Raw genomic sequence first — 5888 nt, 5'->3', positions numbered from 1 at the left:
CATCTTTTTAGTAAAGATGTAAATATGTGAATAAGTGATTAACAATGTCTCAGACTTCCTACATTCTTACATCACTAACAATGTCTCAGACTTCCTACATTCTTACATCACTAACAATGTCTCAGACTTCCTACATTCTTACATCACTAACAATGTCTCAGACTTCCTACATTCTTACATCACTAACAATGTCTCAGACTTCCTACATTCTTACATCACTAACAATGTCTCAGACTTCCTACATTCTTACATCACTAACAATGTCTCAGACTTCCCACATTCTTACATCACTAACAATCAGACTTCCTACATTCTTACATCACTAACAATGTCTCAGACTTCCCACATTCTTACATCACTAACAATGTCTCAGACTTCCTACATTCTTACATCACTAACAATGTCTCAGACTTCCCACATTCTTACATCACTAACAATGTCTCAGACTTCCTACATTCTTACATCACTAACAATGTCTCAGACTTCCTACATTCTTACATCACTAACAATGTCTCAGACTTCCTACATTCTTACATCACTAACAATGTCTCAGACTTCCTACATTCTTACATCACTAACAATGTCTCAGACTTCCTACATTCCTACATCACTAACAATGTCTCAGACTTCCTACATTCTTACATCACTAACAATGTCTCAGACTTCCTACATTCTTACATCACTAACAATGTCTCAGACTTCCTACATTCTTACATCACTAACAATGTCTCAGACTTCCTACATTCTTACATCACTAACAATGTCTCAGACTTCCTACATTCTTACATCACTAACAATGTCTCAGACTTCCTACATTCCTACATCACTAACAATGTCTCAGACTTCCTACATTCTTACATCACTAACAATGTCTCAGACTTCCTACATTCTTACATCACTAACAATGTCTCAGACTTCCTACATTCTTACATCACTAACAATGTCTCAGATTCCCACTACATCACTAACAATGTCTCAGACTTCCTACATTCTACATCACTAACAATGTCTCAGACTTCCTACATTCTTACATCACTAACAATGTCTCAGACTTCCTACATTCTTACATCACTAACAATGTCTCAGACTTCCTACATTCTTACATCACTAACAATGTCTCAGACTTCCTACATTCTTACATCACTAACAATGTCTCAGACTTCCTACATTCCTACATCACTAACAATGTCTCAGACTTCCCACATTCTTACATCACTAACAATGTCTCAGACTTCCCACATTCTTACATCACTAACAATGTCTCAGACTTCCTACATTCTTACATCACTAACAATGTCTCAGACTTCCTACATTCTTACATCACTAACAATGTCTCAGACTTCCTACATTCTTACATCACTAACAATGTCTCAGACTTCCTACATTCTTACATCACTAACAATGTCTCAGACTTCCTACATTCTTACATCACTAACAATGTCTCAGACTTCCTACATTCTTACATCACTAACAATGTCTCAGACTTCCTACATTCTTACATCACTAACAATGTCTCAGACTTCCTACATTCTTACATCACTAACAATGTCTCAGACTTCCTACATTCTTACATCACTAACAATGTCTCAGACTTCCCACATTCTTACATCACTAACAATGTCTCAGACTTCCCACATTCTTACATCACTAACAATGTCTCAGACTTCCCACATTCTTACATCACTAACAATGTCTCAGACTTCCCACATTCTTACATCACTAACAATGTATCAGACTTCCCACATTCTTACATCACTAACAATGTCTCGCCTCCCTCATTCTTACATCACTAACAATATCTTAGACTTCCCACATCATGTCGTCACTAACAATGTCTCAGACTTCCCACATTCTTACATCACTAACAATGTCTCACTTCCCACATTCTTACATCACTAACAATGTCTCAGACTTCCCACATTCTTACATCACTAACAATGTCTCACTTCCCACATTCTTACATCACTAACAATGTCTCAGACTTCCCACATTCTTACATCACTAACAATGTCTCACTTCCCACATTCTTACATCACTAACAATGTCTCACTTCCCACATTCTTACATCACTAACAATGTCTCACTTCCCACATTCTTACATCACTAACAATGTCTCACTTCCCACATTCTTACATCACTAACAATGTCTCACTTCCCACATTCTTACATCACTAACAATGTCTCACTTCCCACATTCTTACATCACTAACAATGTCTCACTTCCCACATTCTTACATCACAAACAATGTCTCACTTCCCACATTCTTACATCACTAACAATGTCTCACTTCCCACATTCTTACATCACTAACAATGTCTCACTTCCCACATTCTAACATCACTAACAATATCTTAGACTTCCCACATCATGTCGTCACTAACAATGTCTCAGACTTCCTTCATTCTTACATCACTAACAATGTCTCACTTCCCACATTCTTACATCACTAACAATGTCTCACTTCGCACATTCTTACATCATTAACAATGTCTCACTTCGCACATTCTTACATCATTAACAATGTCTCACTTCCCACATTCTTACATCACTAACAATGTCTCAGACTTCCCACATTCTTACATCACTAACAATGTCTCAGACTTCCCACATTCTTACACCATTGACAATGTCTCACTTCCCATATTCTTACATTACTAACACTGTCTCGCTTCCCACATTCTTACTTCACTAACAATGTCTCACTTCCCACATTCTTACATCATTAACAATGTATCACTTCCCTCATTCTTACATCACTAACAATGTCTCACTTCCCACATTCTTACATCATTAACAATGTCTCACTTCCCACATTCTTACATCATTAACAATGTCTCCCTTCCCATATTCTTACATCACTAACAATGTCTCACTTCGCACATTCTTACATCATTAACAATGTCTCACTTCGCACATTCTTACATCATTAACAATGTCTCGCTTCCCACATTCTTACATCACTAACAATGTCTCAGACTTCCCACATTCTTACATCACTAACACTGTCTCACTTCCCACATTCTTACATGTCTAACACTGTCTCACTTCCCTCATTCTTACATCACTAACAATGTCTCAATGAGGTTTTGTGTGTGTGTACAGAGTTTTAACAAAGTATGTTAATAAAGCTGTGACATCTGGTCTACGTGATGGCTTACTTTGTATATATTGTGTTTTGACCAAAGTTCAGTGGCATCACACGTCTTTAAGACCACAGGTGACATCACACATCTTTAAGACCACAGGTGACATCACACGTCTTTAAGACCACAGGTGACATCACACGTCTTTAAGACCACAGGTGACATCACACGTCTTTAAGATCAAAGGTGACATCACACGTCTTTAAGACCACAGGTGACATCACACAACATTGTCTAAGACAGTTTTTTTGGGTAAATCTTTACCGCCTTTCTTGCATATTATTACATTCTTTAACATTTTTTTACCCTCTTCTTCTTCTATAAAGATTATGATCAAAATCAATGACTATTCCAGTACTTTATTATAACTGCCTCACAAACTTCAATCTTAATACATTCTAAATTTCCCAGTTTTAACCTTCTTGTGGCTTCTTTACTTTTATAGTGACTAACTCTGTTGACAGCAGAGTTAGGGGGACTTCTCATTGATTCTTTCTTGCCATTCCTCATGTTTATTCGTTAATCCATCTGCATTTGTATACCAAACCTTCAACTTCTGTTCTAATACTGTAACTGTGGTGCGGGGGGTTGAAACAGAGGGATCGGTGTGTGATGGTTGGTTTGGATTGTTCAGTTGCCTTGGGGGTGTCGTGGCTGGAGTCCTTCTGCAGTTGTTTCTGGGGGGTGCGCTTGTCCTTCCATTTGATCATGGGTTATTCTGCTCTCCTTTTTCATTTCCTCCCATTTCTCCTTTCGTTTATGAACTCTCTCTTTCATTGTCTTCCTTTCGTCCTGTGTTCCTGTGTGTGTGTGTGTAGGTGTGTGTGTGTGTGTGTGTGTGTGTGTGTGTGTGTGTGTGTGTGTGTGTGTGTGTGTGTGTGTGTGTGTGTGTGTGTGTGTCGGTGTGTGTGTAGGTGTGTGTGTGTGTGTACTCACCTAGTTGTACTCACCTAGTTGAGGTTGCTGGGGTCGAGTCCGAGCTCCTGGCCCCGCCTCTTCACTGTGTGTGTGTGTGTGTGTGTGTGTGTGTGTGTGTGTGTGTGTGTGTGTGTGTGTGTGTGTGTGTGTGGGTGTGTGTGTGTGTGTGTGTGTGTGTGTGTGTGTGTGTGTGTACTCACCTATTTGTGGTTGCAGGGGTCGAGTCACAGCTCCTGGCCCCGTGTGTGTGTGTGTATGTGTGTGTGTGTGTGTGTGTGTGTGTGTGTGTGTGTGTGTGTGTGTGTGTGTGTGTGTGTGTGTGTGTGTGTCGGTGTGTGTGTGTGTGTGTGTGTGTGTGTGTGTCGGTGTGTGTGTGTGTGTGTGTGTGTGTGTGTGTGTGTGTGTGTAGGTGTGTGTGTGTGTGTGTAGGTGTGTGTGTGTGTGTGTGTGTGTGTGTGTATGTGTGTGTGTGTGTGTGTGTGTGTGTGTGTGTGTGTGTGTGTGTGTGTGTGTGTGTGTGTGTGTGTGTGTGTGTGTGTGTGTGTACTCACCTATTTGTGGTTGCAGGGGTCGAGTCACAGATCCTGGCCCCGTGTGTGTGTGTGTGTGTATGTATGTGTGTGTGTGTGTGTGTATGTGTGTGTGTGTGTGTGTTTGTGTGTGTACTCACCTATTTGTACTCACCTATTTGTGGTTGCAGGGGTCGAGTCCTAGCTCCTGGCCCCGCCTCTTCACCGGTTGCTACTAGGCCCTCTCTCTCACCGCTCCATGAGCTTTATCAAACCTCGTCTTAAAACTGTGTATGGTTCCTGCCTCCACTACGTCATTTTCTAGGCTATTCCACTGCCTTACAACTCTATGACTGAAGAAATACTTCCTACTATCTCTCTGACTCATTTGTGTCTTCAACTTCCAATTGTGGCCTCTTGTTTCTGTGTCCCGTCCCTGGAACATCCTGTCTTTGTCCACCTTGTCTATTCCACGCAGTATTTTATATGTCGTTATCATGTCTCCCCTGACCCTCCTGTCCTCCAGTGTGGTCAGGCCGATTTCCCTTAATCTTTCCTCATAGGACATTCCCCTTAGCTCTGGAACTAACCTTGTCGCAAACCTTTGTACTTTCTCTAGTTTCTTGACGTGCTTTATCAAGTGCGGGTTCCAAACAGGTGCTGCATACTCCAGTATGGGCCTGACATACACGGTGTACAGTGTCTTGAATGATTCCTTACTAAGGTATCGGAATGCTGTTCTCAGGTTTGCCAGGCGCCCATATGCTGCAGCAGTTATCTGATTGATGTGTGCTTCCGGAGACATGCTCGGTGTTATACTCACCCTAAGATCTTTCTCCTTGAGTGAGGTTTGCAGTCTTTGGCCACCTAGCCTATACTCTGTCTGTGGTCTTCTGTGCCCCTCCCCCATCTTCATGTCTTTGCATTTGGCAGGATTAAATTCGAGAAGCCATTTGCTGGACCAGGTGTCCAGTCTGTCCAGGTCTCTTTGAAGTCCTGCCTGGTCCTCATCAGATTTAATTCTCCTCATTAACTTCACATCATCTGCAAACAGGGACACTTCTGAGTCTATCCCTTCCGTCATGTCGTTCACATATGTGTGTGTGTGTGTGTGTGTGTGTGTGTGTGTGTGTGTGTGTGTGTGTGTGTGTGTGTGTGTGTGTGTGTGTGTGTGTGTGTGTGTGTGTGTGTGTGTGTCGGTGTGTGTGTGTGTGTGTGTGTGTGTGTGTGTGTGTGTGTGTGTCGGTGTGTGTGTGTGTGTGAGTGTGTGTGTGTGTGTGTGTGTGTGTGTGTGTAGGTGTGTGTGTGTGTGTGTAG

The sequence above is a fragment of the Cherax quadricarinatus genome, chromosome 16 (genome assembly GCF_038502225.1).
Source record: "Cherax quadricarinatus isolate ZL_2023a chromosome 16, ASM3850222v1, whole genome shotgun sequence".
NCBI classification, from domain to species: domain Eukaryota; kingdom Metazoa; phylum Arthropoda; class Malacostraca; order Decapoda; family Parastacidae; genus Cherax; species Cherax quadricarinatus.
This window is presented reverse-complemented; position numbering follows the sequence as displayed.